The following is a 25,619-nucleotide window of genomic DNA, read 5'->3' as shown; positions in this document are numbered from 1 at the left end:
CCTTGTACATATGCCGCTTTTTTTGTTTAAATCTGCAGAGTATGCAGCAGGTGATGGTTTGTGTGGGAAATGTGACAAATCCATAATCATGTGAAAAACGCAGCAGCTGCACAATCGCATAATTCCAGTGACCCTAGGTATCTACTGCGTGCCGTAAATACCCCACACAGCATAATGGCATTTAGATGGAACAATAAATATCTCCACCACTTCCAGGATGCTTGTAGTTCGGCCCCAAGTGGCCAATATGAGAATAGCCTGTTTGCCTAAATGCTGTTTTTTTATCCTATTGGACTCTAGACCTGAGCAACTGGCAGGTTTGATCTGCAAGAAGACCTTGCAATACTTTACATTATTATACTTAAGATCTTACTTTATTTCCTTTGCAACTGCTCAAAGGCTTTATGTCTTTTTGGCCTAGAATTTTTTTTATTAATGCCGAACAGCTGTCCTGGCAGGTGGTTTTATGTCTTTTCATACGAGGAGGTCGAGGTTGTATTCTAACATTGATTGACGGCTATTGCTGGTGAATGGGCCATAGCAGGCTGCAGAGTGCAATCGTAGGTTGTGGGTGCCGGAGATGGATTGGTTTTACCTATTTTGAGGCACTTTCAGGCATATCTCTGCATGATGAGATTTCTCCCTGTGCCGCCATAAACTATCCTCATGAATGCCCAATTGGTGTATTGCAATTTCTGTAAATTCTTTTTATAGTCATTGTTTTGTGTTTAATACTAACAACTCTAATTCTGCTGAAACTCTGCAAGTGCACTGGGAGTGAAGCTGAATACAAATAACCCGCTTTCCTACTCGAGACACCATGATAATTCAACTTTACCACATATTAAATTAATTAATGTTCTACTTAATGGCATCTTGGATCTGCATTTAATTTGAGTCATTGTTTTCAATTAATGCACATTTTGCATGACTTTGAGTGGTTTCCCTTCATTGGAAACATGTTGTAATGGCGAGAGCTAAAAATAGCATTACTAGGGAACATTTTGTTTTTTCATGGAGCTGGCCTTGGTAGCTCATTAGATCAAAGGACCTTTTACATTTGTATCAAGAGATCTTTTATCTCTTGTAATTGCCCTTCTCGGGCATGTTGTGCATTTCTAATATGGAGGCTTTATTTTTGTTACCTTAAACATTCTATTTTGGTGGCTTCAATTAGGAATCTTTTTTTTTATTTTTTTAGCTCTGCTTGCAACAGTGTGGTGGTGTACGTAGTAATTTGTGTTTCACCTGTATCTGCGTCACATGAGGTGATATTCGGGCTGCATCCTGTTTTCCGAACTTATTTTAGACCCGGTCCACTCATGCTCAGCGTTTCCGTTACCCCCCCCCCCCCCACCCTTTCCCCTCTGCCTAACCTCCCCTCCGTCTCTCCATCTTTCTCCCACTCTTACTGATGAGCCGGAGGCCCTGGTTTGCGGTACACTATTCCGACTATCTCATTTGTATTTGACTTGGTTCACCGTTTACTTGATGTAACCATCACCATCTATATGCTGTAATAACAGCCATTGTGTAAGTGCAGGTACTCATTAAAGTGAGCTAGGGGCATGGTAGTGGGCGGGGTGAGACATGATGATACGAGAACACTTCAATTGAGCCTTCATTATGCCCTTGCATTGCCCTTGACAGTTGTCTCAAACTTTCCATATGTGCAGAATAGCAGCTACATATGCTAATAAAGGGTGGTGTGAAGACCTGCTGGGAGCAGTGGAAGGAGCATCTAAACCCTGAATGAGTAAAGCCATCAACAATATTATTAGCACTTTCTGGTTAATAATCAATCTGCCCCAGGGCAAGAGAGACTGGCCTTTACGCCAGTTGCAGGGCGTACCAAAACAAGTGAGGAATCTATCAATGTAAACAAAATGTGTTAGCTAGTTACACAAAATGAAGGTCAGACTCCAAATGGTAATGTTTCCTTGTTTTGTAATATTTGCAGCTTCTAAATGTCATGCTGTTCCTACTTCCATGCATTTGGGGCAATCCTTATATATTCAAAGGTGCACACATATACGCACAAAAAGTAGCATTCCATGCATTTCGTTTCAAATACCTTCTAAGTGTCCCAATTCTATTCCACTCTGATTTTTCTTTCTCTCGCACACAAACATACACACAAGTAAGCAGACAAACACGCTCTATAAGTGTTAACATCTCTCAATACCTCCCCCCTCACTTCTCTCCCATTTGTATCTAATTCTGTCCCACTCTCTTTACTTCAATTGTATCATATCATTCTCTACAATCACTCTTTCTATTTCTAATGTGGCATCTCTGTGTCTCTCTTAAACTTTCCATAGCTGTCACAATCGCTTCCCCATCTCTGTCTGCACTTCTCTCTTCTGTTTCTCTATCCCTTTCCCTTTAAACTCTCCTCTGCTCCTTCTATCTCTGCCACCTCACTCTTCACCTTCACCTTCTCTTATCTCACTCTCCCTCCTTTCCCTTCGGCAGAAGGTCCAATGACCGGTAAGCTTGCAATGGCATGCAGTGAGCACTGCAGGGTCCTGAGCATGTGCAGAATCCAGCAGGGTAGAGGTCGGGGGCAGAACAACACTGGCCTCTGATGGGAAGGTCAGTAGACCTCCTCCCACCTCATCTGCTCTCCAGGGAGGCTGCTTAGGCCATCCCCACCCTTCATGGACTTGATGTCTCAGCAGGCGGGCAGGGTAGGTTTAGATTTGCAGGGGCAAGTGAGTCAGGGGAAAGGCAATCAGACCCCAGTCAGAGGCCAAGGGTGAGAATGACCCTTCATACCTGGGTTCTTATATGGCCACTCATACGCAGGCCCTCTCCCATCCCTTTCACTCAGTCTGCAAACATCACTGTGCCCCAGGCAACCAATGTCCCATACACTAACTAGCAAGCTGACCAAGCATGGAGGCCCGGCAGGGAATTGGTGAGGACAATGAGACCTTCCATCTGGGTGGAGAGGGAGCAGAGGCCCACTTGCCCCTTCAGCCGGCCACTCAGGCCACCTGCCACAGCTGAATGCAGACAGACGTCAAAACGGCAATAAGCTTCTAAAAAACTGACACACAGCTGGCTCACCTTATCAATCCGACCCTAAGTACTGGTACACTCCTTGGCAGTAGTAAAGTGCCGGTACTCAGCTTGGTAAAAATAAGAAGTGCCGGTGCTCAGTACGTGTGAGTACCAGCCCATTTACACTGAAGCACTGCATTATGTTCATATTGTTATTAGCAATATTGTATTATGAAGATCAATGTCTTACTTTTTATCTTCTAGGATGCTTGTGGTGTATGGTTTATTTGTATTGTTTTGCTTCTTGTCCTATTTGATTTCTTGTAAAATAAAATAAAACAGTCTGGGGGGGAAAAGGATACCTTGATTGCACCATCGCTCGAAGTGTACTATAAGTTAATAATTCTTTGTCATGATCAAAGCAGAGTTTGCTGCTTGCTAAACATCACCATCTACCCTGAGTATAGGCAGAAAATATCTTGACCAGGAGTAGCAAAAAGTTACCACAGAGAGCCACAGGGCACTTGCAACAAGCAGAATGAAGGACCTTGAGAGGTGTAGATTACAGGGGACTCGTGGACCTAGAGACTTTGAGGAAATGGGTTCCAGAATTCTACTGCCTGATGTGTTTGAGGAAACAGGCAGCAGAATTGTACTGTGACTATTGTACACCAATGAGCAAACTCTTATGTAACATACCACAGGACGTGGGAGCTTGAATTTCCGAGTTTATTTTCTCCACAGAACATGCAACAGGGCCTCACACAGGATGGCCTCTCCCACAGCTGCTCCTCCCAGCAATGCCTACCGAACATTCCCCAGTTCCAACATTCCTAATTAAACATTCCATCCCAGAGCTACCCCTCGAGCTCGTCAGTTGCGTGAGCAATTCCGCGAGCTCGTCATAACACATCTGAAGCAGGTGAAGACGCCAAAGCGGTGAGTAGAATAACTTTTATTACGTGTAGAAGATGACACCTCCAGTTGCCGGTCCCACAGAACGCAGGCTGACAGGTTCACAACATTCTAAACAGCCTCTACCTGAACATTCTAAAGAAGAGGCCAAGCGAGTAGGAGAGAGGGGGAGAGAAAGAATGGGTGAGATGAAGAAGAATACAACACATCTCCCTCCCTAAAAGAGAGAAGAGGGAAAGAGAGAGAGAGAGAAAGATAAAAGGGACAGAAGGTGAAACCAAACATGGTGCAAAATATGACAAGCAAATCCAATAACTATGTCGTTACAAAATCTTTCTGCCACCTAGGTGGGCACATGGTCCTGCACCTCTTATTTTCTAGACCTGAATCAAACTTAGTCGCCACCATTTCCACAGCCCACTTTTCCGTAGGAATCAAATTCGGGGGGCATTCAGAATGTCTGTCCATGCTCCACATTTTACCATTTTCTAGAACCACCACATTGTTTTTGTCCAATTTTATCTTTTCTGGATCACAGCGTTTGTCCACTTTTCTGGTCGCTATCTGGGTTTTCTTTACCAGAACCCACTGCCCAGTTCTCCAAACCTTACTTCTGGCACCCCACTTTTTGTCATAAGTGTCTTTGTAGACATTTTGTTGTCTCACCACCCTTTTCCCAACTTCCTCTGGGTCAAAGGAGATCATTTTATTCTTGAACAACCAACCCGGGGAGAGTTTGGATCCTGCTTTTCTCCCTCCCAACATTTCAAAAGGAGACAAACCTGTGGTGGCATTAGGGTAGTGTGGTATGACCATAACATGTCTCTCACCATGCTCTCTACAGGTTTCCCTGAGGCCAGCGCCAACTGAATGGACTCTTTAAACATTCAGTTAGCCATTTCAACTCTGCCGTTGGCCTTGGGGCAATATAAAGGTGTGCGCACATGTGAGATGGAAAGATCTCTTAGAAAGTCTCTCATTTCCTCTGACACAAATTGGACACCATTGTCGGTGATGAGTATTCGGGATTCCCTCCCTGGAGAATGCCTCCATTAAGAAATCAGTGAGGCTCTTGGTATTGATGGTACTAACAAACTTGTGAGATATCCAGTGTGAGAAGTAGTCTATAAGGACAATGTGATACCTATTCTGGGAATCCATGGCCTGTAGAAGTCTAGCAATGTCCAACCCAAATTTGTTCCACGGAACAGTTGGTACTTCTACGGGAATGAGGGGGGAACGCCTGGTACATTTGTTTTTGTCACTAAGGCTGCATGCCTGACAGTCCATGACCTTTTCTTCCATGCGTTGATCCAGAAGGGAAAACCAGTAATCAGACCTGAGTCTAGCTTTGCAGAGACTCCTCCCCAAATGCCCCTCATGGGTTACATCCAATATTTGTTCCCTAAGCCCTTCAGGTGGAACAATTTTGCCTGCTTTCAATACCATGTTTCCTTCAATTGATCATTCATCCATCACATTCCAAAAGGACTGTAGTAACTCTGGTAGATCACTGCATCTGTGTGGCCATCCATGAAAATATACCCATTGACAGCTTTGAGCTCATCATTTTGTTCACTTTAGGATACACACTGACTTTGTATGAAAGCTGGAACTCAAACTTTTATAACAGCATCTTCCATATCTCACCCTCAACCTCCATGGACACTGGGGACCTGGACAAGTAATCTGCCACACTGTTCCTTCATCCCGGTACATATGAAATTGAATGTCTGGAGACCAAGGACCCACTTGGCTATACAGGGTGTGGTGTTTTCCATTTATTTTTTTGAAAACAGGGAAAGCATGGGTTTATGATCTGCCCTTAGCTCGAATGGCAATCCCCATAAGTAGAATTTGAAGTGGGTGATGGCCCAGTAGCATGCCAGTGCCTGCTTCTCCACTGTGGAGTAATTATCCTCCGCCACAGTGAATGTCCTGGAGGCAAATGCAACAATTCTCTCTTGGTTATCAATTCTTTGTGACATTGTAGCTCCAATACCCTTATTGCTGGCATCGATTCTAAGAACTGTGTCCCTTTCTACACTGAAATTACCAATGTGGGGAGCATTGGCAATCGAACACTTTATCCCCTCAAATGCAGAATCATGCTCCCTCTCCCATACAAATTCCGACCCTTTCTTAAGTAAGTTCCTGGGTGGTTGAGTGAGGGCAGAGAAGTTCTTTAGGTGCTTTGACATATACTCAGCCAGACCTAAGAAAGACTTAATCTCCTCTTTGGATGCAGGTTTGGGGCTCTACGTACTGCTTCCACTAAATCCGCCTTAGGTTTTATCCCCTCCTCTGAAATGGTGTGATCTAAGTAGTCTACTGAGGTGACTCCCAACTTGCACTTGCTTTCCTTGGTAGTAAAGCCTCTTTCCTTTAATTTGCTCAGGATTTTTCTGCAATTGTAATTGGGTTCACTTTCACTGGACCCATAAATAAGTACATCATCCTGAAAGCACAGTCTTTCCACACTCCTTCAAAATGTGCTGCTTTATCCTCTGGAATGCAGCAGCAGCTGAAGCCAGACCGAATGGTATACGCAAAAAGTTAAAGTTGCCAAATGGGGTGGTGAATGCCATCAACATTTGCGAGTCTGGATGCAAAGTGAACTGGTGGTAGGCCGATGATAAGTCCAGAACACTGAAGTACTTTGCTCCCTGTACGGTACTTAACAGCTTGTGTATCCTGGGTAAGGGATGTCTGTCCACCCAAATGTTGGCATTGAGGTCCCTTAAGTCAACACACAAACAAATGTTCTTTCCATTGTCCTTGGTGGCGAGGACAATGGGTGCCAACCACTCTGAGCTCTCAAGTTCTTTTATTACTCCTTGTTGTACCAGTTTCTGCAATTCAGCTTTTAAAGTTTCTCTCATTAGGAGGGGAATTGATCTAGTCCTGTGAACCGCTGGAACAGCTCCCTCTTTGAGGATAATCTTGTGCACAACCTTCCCAACTCCTCTGTGAACACCTCAGGGAATTCTTTGATAATGTTGCTTCCTACTTCAGGTGGCTCAACTAGTAGCACTTGATCTATGTTGTTAAGATCTAGAGTGATAGCAAGTTCCAACCCAATAAGCTAGAACCTTTCTTTGTGATGTATACTTTCCCTACCGTGTGTCTTCCCTTGAAGCTTATTCTCATTCTAACCATGCCTACTAAAAAAATGGGTTCTCAGTTATACCCCAGCATGCACGTCTGCAGCCTCACTTTAAGGTTATATGTGTTGAACATTTTCTCAAAAAGTTTCTCTTCAATTAGTGTGTACGGTGAGCATGAGTCAGCAAACATCTGGGCGCTAACACCTTCGAGTGCTATCTCACAAGTGGGATACTGTACCGGTTCTTCCCCCCCCCTTCCACCTGCTTAATCTGAAACACAAAGTTTTTAGCTTGATCTGCCTCAGGTTCTGGACCATGTAAGAAGTGTACTTTTTCCCTAGGTGTTTTACACACCTATGAGAAATGGCCCCTTTTATTACATTTCCTGCACACCACATTTCTAGCAGGACACCTCAGATAATTAGACAGTTGGTTCAATCAATCAATCAATCAGAGTACTTTTAAAGTGAGCTACTTACCCATGAGGGTCTCAAGGCGCTGAGGGGGGGGGTGCTGCTACTGTTCGAAGAGCCAGGTCTTGAGGAGTCTTCTGAAGGCGAGTAGGTCTTGGGTCTGCCGTATGTGGGTAGGGAGGGTGTTCCAGGTCTTGGCGGTGAGGAAGGAGAAGGATCTGCCGCCAGAGGTCGTTTGTCGGATGCGGGGGATGGCGGCGAGGGCGAGGCTGGCGGAGCGGAGCTGGCGGGTGGGGGTGTGGATGCTGAGTCTGCTGTTCAGGTAGGCTGGTCCGGCGTTGTGAAGTGCTTTGTGTCCGTGGGTGAGGAGCTTGAAGGTGATCCTCTTATCGACGGGGAGCTGGTGTAGGTCTCTCAGGTGAGGGGTGATGTGGCTGCGGCGGGGGAAATTGACGATCAGTCGGACGGAGGCGTTTTGGATGCATTGTAGTCGTCGTAGCTGTTTGGCTGGGATTCCTGCATAGAGTGCGTTGCCGTAGTCCAGTCTGCTGCTGACGAGGGCCTGTGTCACCATTCTTCTTGTTTCGGTCGGGATCCACTTGTAGATCCTGCGGAGCATGCAGAGGGTGTTGTAGCAGGAGGAGGAGACGGCGTTGACCTGTTTAGACATGGAGAGGGAGGAGTCGAGGATGAATCCTAGGTTGCGTGCATGGTCGGTGGGTGTTGGTGCTGTTCCCAGTGTGGTTGGCCACCAGGAGTCGTCCCAGGCTGAGGGGGTGGGTCCGAGGATGAGGACCTCCGTCTTGTCTGAGTTCACCTTCAGACGGCTGCTCCTCATCCAGTCGGCGACGGCTTTCACTCCCTCATGGAGGTTGGTTTTGGCAGTGTGTGGGTCCTTGGTGAGGGAGAGGATGAGCTGGGTGTCGTCGGCGTAGGAGATGATGTTGAGTTCGTGATGGCGGGCCACTTGTGCAAGGGGGGCCATGTAGACATTGAACAGCGTCGGTCTGAGGGATGAGCCTTGGGGGACGCCGCAGATGATGTCGGTGGCTTCGGATAGGAAGGGTCGGAGGTGGATGCTCTGGGATCTGCCAGAGAGGAAGGACATGGTCCAGTCAAGGGCCTTCTCTTGGATTCCGGTTTCTAGGAGGCGTGTCTCTAGGGTGCGATGGCAGACCGTGTCGAAGGCGGCTGACCGGTCCAGGAGGATGTTTTGCCGTTGTCTAGTTGGCGCCTGATGTCATCTGTGGCTGCGATGAGGGCTGTCTCGGTGCTGTGGTTACGTCTGAATCCGGACTGGGATGGGTCCAAGATGTTGTTGTCTTCCAGGTGGCGGGCCAATTGTATGTTGATGATTTTCTCGATGACCTTTGCCGGGAACGGGAGCAGGGAGATGAGCTGAAAGTTCTTGAGTTTCTTGGGGTCCGCTTTGGGCTTCTTGAGGAGGGCGTTGATTTCGGCGTGCTTCCAGCTTTCCGGGAATGTCGCTGTTTCGAAGGAGATGTTGATGACCTTCCGTAGTTTGGGTGCGATGGCTGCGTCTGCTTTGTTGAATATGTGGTGTGGGCACGGGTCTGACGGAGATCCTGAGTGGATGGAGTTCTTGACCTTGCGTGTCTCGTCGTCGTCGACGTTGGACCAGGAGGTAAGGCGGTTGGTGCTGGTGGTGTTCACAGGGGAGGTGGTGTCTGGCGTAGTCGGGGTGGTCGTGGTGTTGAAGCTGTCTTGGATGTCAGTGATCTTGCGTTGGAAGAAGATGGCTAGTGAGTCGCACAGTTCTTGTGAGGGCGGGATGTCGTTGGCGCTGGGGTTGGAGAGTTCCTTTACGATGCTGAAGAGCTCTTTGCTGTTGTGTGCGTTGTTATCCAAGCGGTCTTTGAAGGAGGATCTCTTGGCTAATCTGATGAGGTGGTGCTGTCTGCGGGTGGCATCCTTGTGGGCTGCGTGCTTGTCCGGTGTGCGTTTGTGGAGCCATATCTTCTCCAGTTTCCGGCATGCACGTTTGGAGGTCTTGAGCTCGTCGGTGAACCAGGTGGCTCTCTTGCTGGCATGGCTGTTGGGGGGTTTCTTGAGCGGGGCGAGGGTGTTGGTGCAGTCGTCGATCCACTGTCTGAGGTTGCGGGCTGTGGCATCTGGGTTGGTGGGGTCGGTGGGTGGGTTCTGGGCGAAGGTGGTGATCAGCTGGTCTTCGGCGACTTTGCTCCAGCAGCGGCGAGGCAGCTGTTGGGTGTGGTGGTGCGTGATTGGTTTCTTGAAGGTGAAATGGATGCAGCGGTGGTCGGTCCAGTGGAGTTCGGTGGTGTGGTCGAAGGCGATGTAGGGGCCTGTGGAGAAGATGGGGTCCAGAGTATGGCCGGCGGCGTGGGTGGGTGCAGTGACGAGTTGTCCGAGGCCGAGGTTGATGAGGTTGTCGATCAGGGTGGCGGAGTTGGCATCATTGTTGTTCTCGAGGTGGAAGTTCAGGTCCCCAAGGAGGATGTAGTCCGTGGAGGCGAGTGCGTGGGTGTTGGCGAGGTCGGCGATGGAGCCGCTGAACTGAGCCCGGGGTCCGGGGGGTCTGTCAATGAGTGTTCCTCTGAGGGTGGTGTTGGGGTCGGTGTGGATCCGGAAGTGCAGGTGTTCGGCAGTGTTGAGGGTGTCGTCTGCGTGGGTGGCGACCTTGAGGGTGGACTTGTGGACGATGGCTATTTCTCCTCCGATTCTGTTGGCATGTTCCCTGCAGGTGATCTTGTCGCCGTCCGGGATGGCTATGGCAATGTCGGGCGCCGAGGAGTCGTTCCACCAGGTCTCGGTCAGGAAGGCCACGTCTGGGGCAGAGGTGTCGAGCAGATACCAGAGCTCGACGGCGTGTTTGCGTGCGGAGCGGGTGATGAGGAGTATGCAGCAGAGGTGGTTGGGTCCAGTCCTTGGAGGTTTGGTGGTTCTTTTGCAGGTGAAGCTGCAAGTGCAGCAGGAGAAGGGTCCGTGGGTCTGTTTCGGGGCTGCCTGGAAGCAGGTGTGGTTTTGGCCGGCGTTGAGTGTGTGGAGGGTGCTGGCATCGTAGTGGATTAGGGGTGGGCGGAATTTGCGTAGTCGCGTTACGCAAATCTCCGCGAAATGGTTTAAAATCTCCGCGAACACGCAGAAATTCCGCGAACACGCGGAATTGCTTGTTCGCGATGCTTTATTCCTGTTCGCGACCGCTGATTGCGTGCTTGGGGGGATATATCTCGCGAACACGCATTTTGAGATCGCGAACAAGCAAAAATTCCGCGAAGCCGCGGAAAGCAGAATTTTGGGCAATTCCGCGTTCTCCGCGGAACGCGAAATTACCTAAATTTCGCAAATTCCGCGAGCGGAACGGAATTTACCGCCCAGGCCTATAGTGGATTCTGGCGTCGTGGCGGGGTCCAGGGGTTCTGGCTCTGGGCGCGGTCCAGGCGCGGACAGGTGCAGACGGGCATGCCTTAGGCGCGCCAGCGGCGCGCCTGCTGCGTGCGTCCACTGCGCGGCTGCTTCGTGGTCTGCATAAGAGCGTTGATGGGAGGGAGGAGCAGCTGGTTGGCGGGAGCGGGGCGGCGAATGGGCTGTCAGGGGGGCGGGGCCGCTGAGAGGCAGCGGCGGGAAGAGTGCTGCGAAGGTGACCGGCTCAGCAGCGGCTGGGACCGGGGGCAGGCAGAGGCAGCAAGCGGGCAGGCCATGTCAACTGGCAGCAGGAGACAGCAGCAGGAGACCAGGGTGAGCAGGCGGCAGTGGCGTGGGGGCGGTCTAACCTGAAGGCAGGGTCAGAGGTCGCTCCCTACACTGCTACGCGATCTCCTTAAGAGTGCTGATGGGAGGGAGGAGCAGCTGGGTGGCGGGAGCGGGGCGGCAAATGGGCTGTCAGGGGGGCGGGGCCGCAGGGAGGCAGGGGCGGGAAGAGTGCAGCGCAGGTGACCGGCTCAGCAGCGGCTGGGACCGGGGGCAGGCAGAGGCAGCAAGCGGGCAGGCCAAGTCAGCTGGCAGCAGGAGACAGCAGCAGGAGACCAGGGTGAGCAGGCAGCAGTGGCGTGGGGGCGACCTAACCTGAAGGCAGGGTCAGAGGTCGCTCCCTACGCTGCTACGCGATCTCATTAAGAGTGCTGATGGGAGGGAGGAGCAGCTGGGTGGCGGGAGCGGGGCGGCGAATGGGCTATCAGGGGGGCGGGCCGCAGGGAGGCAGCGGTGGGAAGAGTGCAGCGAAGGTGACCGGCTCAGCAGCGGCTGGGACCGGGGGCAGGCAGAGACAGCAAGCGGGCAGGCCAAGTCAGCTGGCAGCAGGAGTCAGCAGCAGGAGACCATGGTGAGCAGGCGGCAGCAGCGTGGGGGCGACCTAACCTGAAGGCAGGGTCAGAGGTCGGTTATGGTTACCACACCTGTAGCAGCGAACATCTTGTTGCGGTGAACCTCTTTCTTACTTTCACTGATCTTGCATGCAGCTTCTTCCCCTACCAGAATTTTAACCTCTTCTTTCTCTTTGTCCCCCACTGACACTTTGTTCATCTCCCTGATGCATAATGCAGTATGCTCAATACCTTTAGCAATACTGATGGCTTCTACTAAATCAATGTTTCTGGTAAGCAGTTCTTCTTGTATTCTTTGATCATTAGTGCATCTGACAATCTGATCCCTTATAAGGGAGTCAGTAAGAGTACCAAAATCACAGGTAGCTGACATTCCCCTCAAAACAGCTACATACGCTGTTACTCTCTCATCTTTCCCTTGGGCTCTTTTGAAAAACGTATTCCTCTCTAATACTACGTTGATATTTTCCCTGAATTGTGCATCCAATTTTCTTAAGGTGTAATCATAAACCTCTTCCCCAGCTTCTTCTCCCTCTAACTCATCTTCAACTTCCCTTCCGACTTTGTCCTCATACACTTTCCTTCCTTGAATACCCAAGTTGTGGAGTAAGATGTGTTGTTTCCTTGCTGATGGGAAATTCACACCCCCTATGGCTATAAGATAGGACTTGAAAATGCCAAGCCACCTGCGCCACAGTATATCTGATTCACCTGAATCATTGAGGAAAGGAGGAAGCTGACTCATGCTTGCTGCTGCCATGGTAAGAGAAATGCAGGAAGAAAACTGAAGGGGATGCAAAGTATGCCCAAAAGCACAAATAAGAATTTCACCTAGATACAGAACCTTAAATGGGAAAGAAATACAGGGTACTCAGCACAATTATACACGCATCACAATTCAGCTGTAAACCTGTAAATTAAACCTGCTGTAAACTTCGATGAAATACATAGCAAAACTGCAGTAAAAGTAACAGAAAACCAAGTCCTCTTTCTATTACTCTTGACAGGAAAGTCTCTTCCTAGCAAACAGTTCCTGAGAGGAACCATAGGAGGCACCACACCAATTACTTCCTTAAGCTGCACAGCGTGGAAAGGGGAGACTTGGACGAATCCTGAGGAGAGTGTGAAGAGGCCCCAAAATGCTCAAATGAACCTCGACGAGCAGGACCTCTGGGGGAACATCCCGAGAGGGAACTCCACTGCCCCGGATCTCTTGAAATGCACACAGCCATGACACCAGTTGTTGAGCAAGCTGAAGTAGTTTCAACAAAGAGCAGGCTGCAACGCTTAAGCGAGGTGAAAGGCAGCTTAAGAGGTGTGACACAGGACTCCCACTGAGCGAACAAAGACGGACTGAGGCGCAGTACGAAAAGCGGGAGAGCACCAGCACACAGACCCCAAAGGCTGTGGGGAGACCGGGAGTACTCGGGAAAGAGACAAGAGTCACTGGAGTGAGAGAAGAGCACAACACCCCCCAACCTGAGGCTCCAATCCCGTGGCTCTCCCAGTCCAGGAACAAGATGACGAATAGGGGTTTGTTGGATGCTCTGAAAACGCAGTGTTGTGATGAGCTCAGTGAAATGGTAAGCCAAAAGTGCCGCCACAATGCAAAGCAGCACCACAGTGGCGTTAGGCGTGCCAGCAAAATAGGTGAAGAGAAAGCCTGCACCAACTGCCACAAAGTCAGCGCTGAGAAGAGAAGTGAAGAGGAAAACTCTCATCCGTCACATGAAGATGGACTCAGCTGCACGTTCTGACTCCAGAGCAGGGGTAAAACAATACAACTCACCCCCCTTCATGAAAACACCAGAACTGCAAAGTCTCAGCACATGAAAGGATGCTTCCACAAAGAAGGTTCATAAGGAGGATATCCTGGGACTGGCAAGGCATAAATCAGCAGGGTGGAGGTGCAACACTGCCCCTGTCACAGCTCCCCTGATCGTCACCAAAATGAAGCAGGTGAAGACGCCAAAGCGGTGAGTAGAATAACTTTTATTATGTGTAGAAGATGACACCTCCAGTTGCCGGTCCCACAGAACGCAGTCTGACAGGCTCACAACATTCTAAACAGCCTCTACCTGAACATTCTAAGGAAGAGGCCAAGCGAGAAGGAGAGAGGGGGAGAGAAAGAATGGGTGAGACCAAGAAGAATGCAACAACATCTTTCCCCTTTTAAAATATAAAAGAAACGACTGCTCACAAGAAAATAATTTAAAGAAAAATATACAAAACAATATGAGAGTTAAACAAAAACTAACACCCAACAAGGGTGTGGGGGAAACATAAACAGTTACACAATTTAGAAGTTGACATTACCACGAAATCATTGTAGTACTTAGGCTTCACATTCACTCTACCCGACTTAGTTATCTTTTGAACTAAACACTCCTTAACAGTACTCTCTTTCACACTATCAGTGCTTGTTTCCACACTAACCTCTCCCTCCCTTTGAAGGTTTAACAAGGAAGCATCTGGGGTAGAGTTAACAGGAGTAGGAATGAAACTGTGAGTCTGCATAACGTTGCCAACCCCATCTGCATCATCCACCCAAGCATATGTTTTCGATCTTGTAGTACTTCCCACGTTCAAAGATGTAGGGTTAGAGACCTTCCCCTTGAATAACACCAGCCTTTTAGCATGCCAAACTTTCCCATCATCGAGAAGGGCAAATTTCATAAGATTGTAATCACTCTAATTGGCTCTGAGTATATCCCTTACGTACCAGTATTCCTTTTTTCACTTTCGGGTAATCCCCCACCTTAAGATCTACTTTCTTCACTCCATGTAGGAGTCATATCTTTGTTTGTACTTCGTTTGTGCAGCCTCCATGTATTTCTCACACCACTGGGTGACCAAACAATCTTTTTTGGGTCTCTCAAACAGCCCATGTTATCTTTCGAACGTGGGGCTCTTCCCCTCATCAGCTCAAAAGGGCTATGCTTTGTCATATCACATATGGTAATTCTGTATGCTCCAACTGTGTTCCTTATCTCTCCTTCCCAATCCATACCATTACTGTTGGACAACTCATTAGCTCCCTTAATCACTCTATTGAAGCGCTCAACATTACCATTGTGCTATAATCTTTCCTTTAACTAGTGATGCACATTTAGAATGTAAGTGTATCACCAGAACTTTGGAAGCGGTGTTCTGTTTGTGGTTATGTGGAGATGCCTGTGTCGTTGGGCGTCTCCTCTGGTGGGTGCAAATAAATCGATGTTGAAGTCTTCCTAGTGTTATTTCTATACTTTCAACACATTGCCTTCCAGATGATACAAATAGGTAGTCTTTTGCAGAATCCCAGTTCTTTTAATAAAGTTTCCAAATACAGCAGAGGTAAACTGTCCTCCATTTTCAGAGACAAGAACCTTGGGGAGTCTCTCACAACAAAACACCTTTTCTAAAAAATCCAGTACAGCTTCAGAATCTGATGTGTACACCACCTTGAATTCTGGCTATTTAGAAAAATTATCTACCAGAACTAAAATAAATCTAGGCAAACCATTCTTATCCTGTACTCGGCCAAAAATGCCCAAACCAACTCCTTCCCATGGCACACCGGGTACCTGTGTGAGGTGTAACGGTGGTTTAAATGTAACCTTATCTGAGTTGGAATACTTGATGCAATCTCTGACAACATTCTCAATCTCTCTATCTACTCTGGGCCACACGTATGATGGTTTAACTCTACATTTGGTCTTGACAATTCCAAGATGCCCTTCATGGCAAAGTTAACTACTTTCCCTCTCAACACCTCAGGTGGAATGAGTTTGCCTCCTCTCAACAAAAAAAAAATTCCACTGATAATTCTTCCCCTACTTCCCAAAAAGGGATTAACTAATGCAGTAAGCGGTGCTTCCCTGGCCAGCCATCCCTAGGAAAAATCCATGACCGTGCACAATACAACGTCCTGGGACAGCGAATTAGACCAATCTTCCTGTCCAAAACTTTGTAGCTCCTCAGCAAACAAGATTGCCTATCAGTTCTCGTCCCACTCGTTATTAATTGCATCACAGTCTGGTAAAGGCAACCTACTTAGCAAATCCACAATCCTATTGCGCGCACCAGGCACATACTGTACCTCATATGCAAAATTGAATAATTGCATTGACAATCTGCTTATTCTTGGAGAAACATTACTTAAGCCATGAGAAGTGAGCACCCTGGTAAGAAGTTTGTGGTCACTCCTAATCACCACTTTGGTGCCCCAAACATACTGCCTAAAATGTCTCAAACCCAGACCCCCTCCCCCCAGGGTCTCATGCTTAATGACAGAATATTTTTCATCCGCTGCGGTGAGTGGTCTGGACGCAAAATCAACCACACAGTTATTATCATCCTCTTGTCAATGGGACAGGACAACTACCAATCCCTTGCACCTAGCATCTGTGGTGATGATGCTTTTGCATCCAGGATCAAACTCTTGGAGTGCCTGGACTGTGCAGATGTCTTCTTTAATGGCCTCAAAACATGACTGACATTCCATTGTGAGGAACTTCGATTTCCGATCGCGATCGAATCGACCCGCCATTTTGTGTTGCCATCACTCAGGCAGCACGGCGAACAAAGTCTATTCTGCTCTTTCTGCGGCTTCGAGTTAAAAACAGCCTTTCTGTCTCTATTTGCAAAGCTGGTGTTAGGACTGGCCGAGTACACTAATCCCTGTCTGGTTTTCTAATCCCCGTCTCAACTATCTGTTGATTCACACTATTCTTTTCTGACTTTATCTTATCGTCTGGCCTTCACTGTCCCCCGCTAGCATTCTCTCGTTTCACAACTGTCCTCCAACACACACAAACGTATCTCGCCACCTGCAAGTTAGCTACGAATCTGTTAATAAATTAGTTTGAGGGAGGGGTGACAAACATAGTTGGAGGAGAGGTTTCTTCGAGTCATCTGACACTTTGTTTTCCAATCTCTCCTATTGGTTCTGTCATGTTTTCCAACTTTCCTTATTGGCTCTTTCTTGTGTGCTTCTGGGTGTACATCTGGTTAATGTATATGTTTCTATATAGTATATAAGATTGTGCACCACAGAGTGAAGTGGCAGTCTCCTGAGAACCTACCTTGTGTACTTCTGGGATAACTGTACTAGCTGCAGCTAATACATCTGATCTTCTAACGCCGACAGAGTGTCCCGTGTCTCTGTGCAGCTGGGCAGGTGAATCCCGGAGATTAAGGCGTACCCTGCGCCACCAGGCCCAAAAGGTTCTGGTTCTTCAACTGGCGCCCAATGTGGGGTGGCTTCAGTGGTACCGGTTCTGCCCGAAGGTCGTGAGGAACCCCGCAAGAAAATTCCGGAGTGTTCGCGAGCCACGTTAAGTGACCCCTGTATGTCGAAAGTGGTCCGAAGGTCTTTTGCAGCGCGGTTACTCCTTCCTGACGGCTACTGACGACCGCTGCCCTGACTGCCGCCCTGCCTTGGCCCTTTCTTTGGTGATGTATGGTAAGGCGAGACGATAGACGGGCCTCTGTTGGTGTAAGAAGACGTCCTTAGTTAAGTATCTTCGTGGGTCGCGCCCACAATTTTTTCTCTGTTTTCTTAGTATTTGTGGTCCTTAGATTTGACTATTGCAATAGCCGAAGCCGAGGGTAAGTGCATTTGTGCTGCGTAAACTGAGTTTTACCCCCTTGAAGTTTGTGAACAGTCCGGTGAAATCACGAGATGCCTGGTCTGACTAAGTTTGGAAAATTCTGTTGCTTTGGTTGTAATAGGGATTCCCGACTTGAGACTCTTGTCCGATTCCTTCGGTTGGAACTCCCACATATGAGCTCTATTCGAAACATGGTATTGGCCCCATTGTCTTTAACGAGACATGGAGCCGATACACGAAGAAAAATGGTGTTCTAAAATGGCCAGAAAATGGTAGTTTGATCCTGATGTGCTAGACAATTTAGAAGCAGTTCTATTTAAAAGAAAAGCCCGGCCGGCAATGTTTGACTCTTTCCGCCTTTGGCGTAAGGAAGCCAAACAGAAAGAAATTAAGCAAGCAAAACGATATAGAAAAACACAGGGTATGACAATTATACAGGCTGCCCAACAATTCAAAGATGATGAAATTGATAATGCGACTGAAATTTCAGAGAGACAGCATCGCATGGCGATAGATAAATGCTATCCGGTGTTGCCTGTTTCCCCTTCCGATAATAAGAAAGATATAGAAGAAGATCCCCTAATGCCCCATTTATTGAGGTTACCTCTGCCCTATGCACAAAATGCCAATGCACCCCAATTGTTACAGCCTGTTCAGCCGCCAGCGGTACCTCCGCCTGTTCCGGCTCTTCCGCATTTGCCTCCTCCAGTATTACCGCCTCTGCCGGTTTTACCATTAACTTCAACTTCTTTGCTCTCATCTCCTGATCTTAGATCTCCTTTGCCTTCTGCTCCTCCGTCAAATTAGCGGTACTCCTCCTGTTAGTTCTCCTAATACTTTGTCTCCAATTCTTATGCCCCATTCTCCGTCTGTGCGTAAACGTCTCACAGACACTGTCACTGGTATTTTATCTCCTTTCTTTGAAGCTTTAAATATGTCTCCGGCTTTTGCTCGAAGACAGTCTCGTAGTCAGTTCCCAGATTTTGAGGAACGAGAAAGGTTGGACATCCCTTGCACGTAAATGGATCAAAAAGGGTCCTCAATACAGTGTGCTTGTTATTATGTCTAGCTTCTCACAATGGAATGCGCCTACGCAAAGATATGTTTTTAAAGCAATGTGTGATACTCTCATTAAGGAATGGGAAGATGTAAATTCGAGTCCGATCCCACAAGATCTGTTAGATGTTCAGACTGATTTTGATAAAGGACTTGTTGTGGGTTCTAAGGTTGAAAAAGCTGTAAGGACATTTATTTCTTATAGATCCTTATTGTCCTCTCAAGCTTTCCTTGATTCTGATCCGTCGGTTAAACTGACACTGAAAAATTATCCCATGAGAGAGGTTCCTCCAGTATGGAAGGAAGAGGTTGCAGCAGTAGGTGCTAATCCTCTTATTCCTGCTCATTTTCAATGTATATGGGTACATGTCCCCTGGAAGAGATGTGAAGTTTTGGCTCTTAAACAGACTCTACCGGATCCTCGTAAGAATCCTGCAGGTTATTACAAAGAATTATCACAGACAGTTGATGCTTGCATCATGAATCTAGCTGATATCGATATGTTGATGGGAAATGTAGTCCCACAGACAATATGGGCTAAGATTCGTAAAGAGGATCACGCGCCGGTATTAGGTGCTACTTGGGATGTTATAACTACCACAGATAGAGACCAAGTGGGTGGTGCAAAGCCTGACGCTTTGATTTCAGAACTCCCTGGTAGGATTATTACATTAATGAAAACTATGATGCCCGCATTGAGAGTAAACTGGGATAAATTAGCAGCATGCAAACAAAAGAAAGATGAAAGTGTCTCTGATTTCTTCACTCGTTTCGAGGAGACATTTATCGATCACAGTGGTCAAGATATGGCTACAGAGGGTGGACAGCGATTATTTGTGGACAAATTTGTATTTAATTTGCTTCCCGAGCTGTCACACAAAATTGAAAGATTCTGAAAGTTCATGGGCTGTTTCTTCTTCTGCCCAGATATTGGCTACTGCCCAATATTATGAAAATAGAGATAAAGAAGAAAAAGAAAAGCAAGAGAAAAAGACGAAAGAACTAAAAACGAAGGTTCTCTTGCAACAAACTTATCCTCCTCGTTATGCTCAGCCTCAGTTACAGCAGCCTCCGCAGTTTCAGAGGTTGTATCAAAAACCTGAGCCATACATTCCGCGACCTTTGTTAGGACCTAATCAATGTGCCTATTGTAGAGAGGAAGGTAATTTTAAGAGTAGTTGTCTGGTTTAATTGCAACGCAATGGAGCATTATCTGCTCCACAAGGTCGTGCTGGCCTCCAGTCAGCAAACAGAGGTAGAGGTCGAGGTGTGTTGACTCAAGAACAGCGTGCCCTTCCTTCTCCCAATTCCATGAACTACTTTGATCAGCAAAACGTTAGGTCTACACAGTATTACAATGAAGACCATTATATTGAAAACGGAAATGAAAGTCTTCATGCCAACTAGGACAGCCATGGACAAAGTAAGGGAGTTGTGTCGGTTCCAGTAGATCAGAATGGACCTTATGTTAACGTCACTACAATGGGTGTTTTAGAACCATTTCTTCTAGATACTGGGGCGATGAGAAGTTCTATCATTCATTCTAAACTCCCTGGGGAACCTTTGTCTGGCTTAACGAATGTTTCTGTAGGATTTTCTGGCACCCCTGTTCGCAATCCAGTTTCTTGCCCTTTGCCCATTTCAATTGGTCCTTACGATTTGGAAGCTCCACTTCTTTTGACAAATGGTTGTGGTGAGAATCTGTTGGGTCTAGACCTATTGAAAAGAATGCATGCTACGATATATTGTTCTCCTTCTGGTGTACATCTTACTTTAGGACAGAAACTGATCTCTCCAATGTATTTGTCCAAAGATCAGTTTCCACCTGAATTGCTTTCCCTTCCAGCAACGCTTTGGGCCACGGGTCCGAATGATGTTGGTTGTCTTGAAATTCCACCTTATGTTGTCACTCTCAAGCCCAATGTTATATTGCCGCGCATCCCACAGTATAGAATTTCCACTGAAGGTGAGAAAGCGCTTTTGGAAATCATTCATGATTTGATCCAGAAGGGTGTGGTTGAAGAAACAAGAGGTAACACATGCAATAGTCCTATTCTTCCTGTTCTTAAACGCACTGATCCTTCTCAGCCACCTGTATATCGTTTCGTGATTGATCTGCGGGAGGTAAACAAAATTGTGGTGCCACAATTTCCTGTTGTTCCAGATATCACTGCTCTGCTGATGATACCACCATCCACAGCGACTTGGTTCTCTATTATTGATCTAAAGAATGCCTTCTTTAGTATTCCCATTGCAGAAGAGAGTAGAGACATTTTTGGCTTCTCTCTTGGAGGCCGAAGCTTCCGGTTTAAGCGCGCACCTCAGGGCTATTGTGAAAGTCCCTCCATTTACAGCCAAGCTTTAAAATGTCATCTTGATACTTTTCATTTGCCGTCTGGTGCAGCTCTTATCCAGTACATGGATGACCTGTTGGTCGCTGCTGATTCAGAAGATATTTGCAAAAATGTCACTGTTGCATTGTTACGCCATTTGTTTAATCTGAATCATAAGGTTTCACCTTCCAAATTACAATATGTCTGTCGAGAGGTTACCTACTTGGGTCATCTCCTATCAAAGGAGGGACGACGATTAACCCCAGAACGAATTCAGATGATTATGCAAATGTCTGTGCCATCCACACAAAGGGAGGCACGTGCCTTTCTGGGTATTACTTCTTACTGTAGGCAGTGGATCCCTAACTTCTCTCTGTTGGCCAAGCCTTTGTTGGCACTCACTTTAAAAGATACGCCTCAGCCCCTTCCATAGACTGATGAGTGCCAAAAGATTTTTACTGACTTACGTACTGCACTGTGTTCTACTCCTGTATTGGGTACTCCCGATTACGGTAAGCCTTTTACGCTTTATGTTCACGAGAGAGAAGGTTGTGCGTTGTCAGTTTTAACACAGCATTCGGAGACAAACAGCGGCCATGTGCCTATTTTTCGGCTACGTTAGATCCTGTAGCTAAAGCATTGTCTAGTTGTCTCAAAGCGACAGCAGCAGCAGCAATTTCTATTCGGCAGTCTGCTGGAATAGTGTTGGATAACACTCTCATTGTCATGGTACCACATGCAGTGGATACTTTATTAAACAGAACGAAAACGCAGCATCTTCCGAGTGCTCGTCTAACTGGATATGAGCTGACACTTTTGGCTAGTGATGTACACATCAAACGATGTAATACCCTAAATCCGGCTACTCTGTTGCCCCTTCCAGATGAGAAAAGTGTTGAGGAGCAACATGATTGTTTCCTCCGTACTGAGGAAGAGACAAAAGGAATAATTGATTAGAAAGACACACCGCTAGAGAATCCGGATGGAACTCTATGGGTAGACGGTTCTTGTTTTAAAATGCCAAATGGAGACACAGTTTCAGCTTATTCTGTAATTACTTTGCATACAGTTGTGGAAACAGCACGTATTAGACACAATTCAGCTCAAGCAGCAGAATTGATAGCATTAACGAGAGCATGTGTACTGTCAAAAGGAAAAAGAGTAAACGTGTACACCGACAGCCAATATGCCTTTGGTGTAGCGTTTAATTTTGGGCGTCTTTGGAAGGAAAGGGGTTTCCTCACTTCACATGGCACCAAAATACAACATGGCCAGTTAGTGACTGATCTCCTTGAATCATTTGTCTTACCCACCCAAATAACGATTGTGACACACCTATGAGAAATGGCCCCTTTTATTACATTTCCTGCACACCACATTTCTAGCAGGACACCTCAGATAATTAGACAGTTGGTTCAATCAATCAATCAATCAGAGTACTTTTAAAGCAAGCTACTTACCCATGAGGGTCTCAAGGTGCTGAGGGGGGGGTGCTGCTACTGTTCGAAGAGCCAGGTCTTGAGGAGTCTTCTGAAGGCGAGTAGGTCTTGGGTCTGCCGTATGTGGGTAGGGAGGGTGTTCCAGGTCTTGGCGGTGAGGTAGGAGAAGGATCTGCCGCCAGAGGTTGTTTGTCGGGTGCGGGGGACGGCGGCGAGGGCGAGGCTGGCGGAGCAGAGCTGGCGGGTGGGGGTGTGGATGCTGAGTCTGCTGTTCAGTTAGGCTGGTCCGGCGTTGTGAAGTGCTTTGTGTCCGTGGGTGAGGAGCTTGAAGGTGATCCTCTTATCGACGGGGAGCTGGTGTAGGTCTCTCAGGTGAGGGGTGATGTGGCTGCGGCGGGGGAAATTGACGATCAGTCGGACGGAGGCGTTTTGGATGCATTGTAGTCGTCGTAGCTGTTTGGCTGGGATTCCTGCATAGGGTGCGTTGCCGTAGTCCAGTCTGCTGCTGACGAGGGCCTGTGTCACCGTTCTTCTTGTTTCGGTCGGGATCCACTTGTAGATCCTGCGGAGCATGCGGAGGGTGTTGTAGCAGGAGGAGGAGACGGCGTTGACCTGTTTAGACATGGAGAGGGAGGAGTCGAGGATGAATCCTAGGTTGCGTGCATGGTCGGTGGGTGTTGGTGCTGTTCCCAGTGTGGTTGGCCACCAGGAGTCGTCCCAGGCTGAGGGGGTGGGTCCGAGGATGAGGACCTCCGTCTTGTCTGAGTTCACCTTCAGACGGCTGCTCCTCATCCAATCGGCGACGGCTTTCATTCCCTCATGGAGGTTGGTTTTGGCGGTGTGTGGGTCCTTGGTGAGGGAGAGGATGAGCTGGGTGTCGTCGGCGTAGGAGATGATGTTGAGTTCGTGATGGCGGGCCACTTGTGCGAGGGGGGCCATGTAGACATTGAACAGCGTCGGTCTGAGGGATGAGCCTTGGGGGACGCCGCAGATGATGTCGGTGGCTTCGGATAGGAAGGGTCAGAGGTGGATGCTCTGGGATCTGCCAGAGAGGAAGGACATGGTCCAGTCAAGGGCCTTCTCTTGGATTCCGGTTTCTAGGAGGCTTGTCTCTAGAGTGCGATGGCAGACCGTGTCGAAGGCGGCTGACCGGTCCAGGAGGATGTTTTGCCGTTGTCTAGTTGGCGCCTGATGTCATCTGTGGCTGCGATGAGGGCTGTCTCGGTGCTGTGGTTACGTCTGAATCCGGACTGGGATGGGTCCAAGATGTTGTTGTCTTCTAGGTGGCGGGCCAATTGTATGTTGATGATTTTCTCGATGACCTTTGCCGGGAACGGGAGCAGGGAGATGAGCTGAAAGTTCTTGAGTTTCTTGGGGTCCGCTTTGGGCTTCTTGAGGAGGGCGTTGATTTCGGCGTGCTTCCAGCTTTCCGGGAATGTCGCTGTTTCGAAGGAGATGTTGATGACCTTCCGTAGTTTGGGTGCGATGGCTGCGTCTGCTTTGTTGAATATGTGGTGTGGGCACGGGTCTGACGGAGATCCTGAGTGGATGGAGTTCTTGACCTTGCGTGTCTCGTCGTCGTCGACGTTGGACCAGGAGGTAAGGCGGTTGGTGCTGGTGGTGTTCACAGGGGAGGTGGTGTCTGGCGTAGTCGGGGTGGTCGTGGTGTTGAAGCTGTCTTGGATGTCAGTGATCATGCGTTGGAAGAAGATGGCTAGTGAGTCGCACAGTTCTTGTGAGGGCGGGATGTCGTTGGCGCTGGGGTTGGAGAGTTCCTTTACGATGCTGAAGAGCTCTTTGCTGTCGTGTGCGTTGTTATCCAAGCGGTCTTTGAAGGAGGATCTCTTGGCTAATCTGATGAGGTGGTGCTGTCTGCGGGTGGCATCCTTGTGGGCTGCGTGCTTGTCCGGTGTGCGTTTGTGGAGCCATATCTTCTCCAGTTTCCGGCATGCACGTTTGGAGGTCTTGAGCTCGTCGGTGAACCAGGTGGCTCTCTTGCTGGCATGGCTGTTGGGGGGTTTCTTGAGCGGGGCGAGGGTGTTGGTACAGTCGTCGATCCACTGTCTGAGGTTGCGGGCTGTGGCGTCTGGGTTGGTGGGGTCGGTGGGTGGGTTCTGGGCGAAGGTGGTGATCAGCTGGTCTTCGGCGACTTTGCTCCAGCAGCGGCAAGGCAGCTGTTGGGTGTGGTGGTGCGTGATTGGTTTCTTGAAGGTGAAATGGATGCAGCGGTGGTCGGTCCAGTGGAGTTCGGTGGTGTGGTCGAAGGCGATGTGGGGGCCTGTGGAGAAGATGGGGTCCAGAGTATGGCCGGCGGCGTGGGTGGGTGCAGTGATGAGTTGTCTGAGGCCGAGGTTGATGAGGTTGTCGATCAGGGTGGCGGAGTTGGCATCATTGTTGTTCTCGAGGTGGAAGTTCAGGTCCCCGAGGAGGATGTAGTCCATGGAGGCGAGTGCGTGGGTGCTGGCGAGGTCGGCGATGGAGTCGCTGAACTGAGCCCGGGGTCCGGGGGGGTCTGTAGATGAGTGTTCCTCTGAGGGTGGTGTTGGGGTCGGTGTGGATCCGGAAGTGCAGGTGTTCGGCAGTGTTGAGGGTGTCGTCTGCGTGGGTGGCGACCTTGAGGGTGGACTTGTGGACGATGGCTATTTCTCCTCCGATTCTGTTGGCATGTTCCCTGCGGGTGATCGTGTCGCCGTCCGGGATGGCTATGGCAATGTCGGGCGCCGAGGAGTCGTTCCACCAGGTCTCGGTCAGGAAGGCCACGTCTGGGGCAGAGGTGTCGAGCAGATACCAGAGCTCGACGGCGTGTTTGCGTGCGGAGCGGGTGATGAGGAGTATGCAGCAGAGGTGGTTGGGTCCAGTCCTTGGAGGTTTGGTGGTTCTTTTGCAGGTGAAGCTGCAAGTGCAGCAGGAGAAGGGTCCGTGGGTCTGTTTCGGGGCTGCCTGGAAGCAGGTGTGGTTTTGGCCGGCGTTGAGTGTGTGGAGGGTGCTGGCATCGTAGTGGATTCTGGCGTCGTGGCGGGGTCCAGGGGTTCTGGCTCTGGGCGCGGTCCAGGCGCGGACAGGTGCAGACGGGCATGCCTTAGGCGCGCCAGCGGCGCGCCTGCTGCGTGCGTCCGTTGCGCGGCTGCTTCGTGGTCTGCATAAGAGCGTTGATGGGAGGGAGGAGCAGCTGGGTGGCGGGAGCGGGGCGGTGAATGGGCTGTCAGGTGGGGCCGCTGGGAGGCAGCCGCGGGAAGAGTGCTGCGAAGGTGACCGGCTCAGCAGCGGCTGGGACCGGGGGCAGGCAGAGGCAGCAAGCGGGCAAGCCAAGTCAGCTGGCAGCAGGAGACAGCAGCAGGAGACCAGGGTGAGCAGGCGGCAGTGGCGTGGGGGCAGTCTAACCTGAAGGCAGGGTCAGAGGTCGCTCCCTACACTGCTACGCGATCTCCTTAAGAGTGCTGATGGGAGGGAGGAGC

This window comes from Triturus cristatus, chromosome 11 (genome assembly GCF_964204655.1).
Source record: "Triturus cristatus chromosome 11, aTriCri1.1, whole genome shotgun sequence".
NCBI lineage: Eukaryota > Metazoa > Chordata > Amphibia > Caudata > Salamandridae > Triturus > Triturus cristatus.
Note: the sequence above shows the minus strand (reverse complement) of the source record.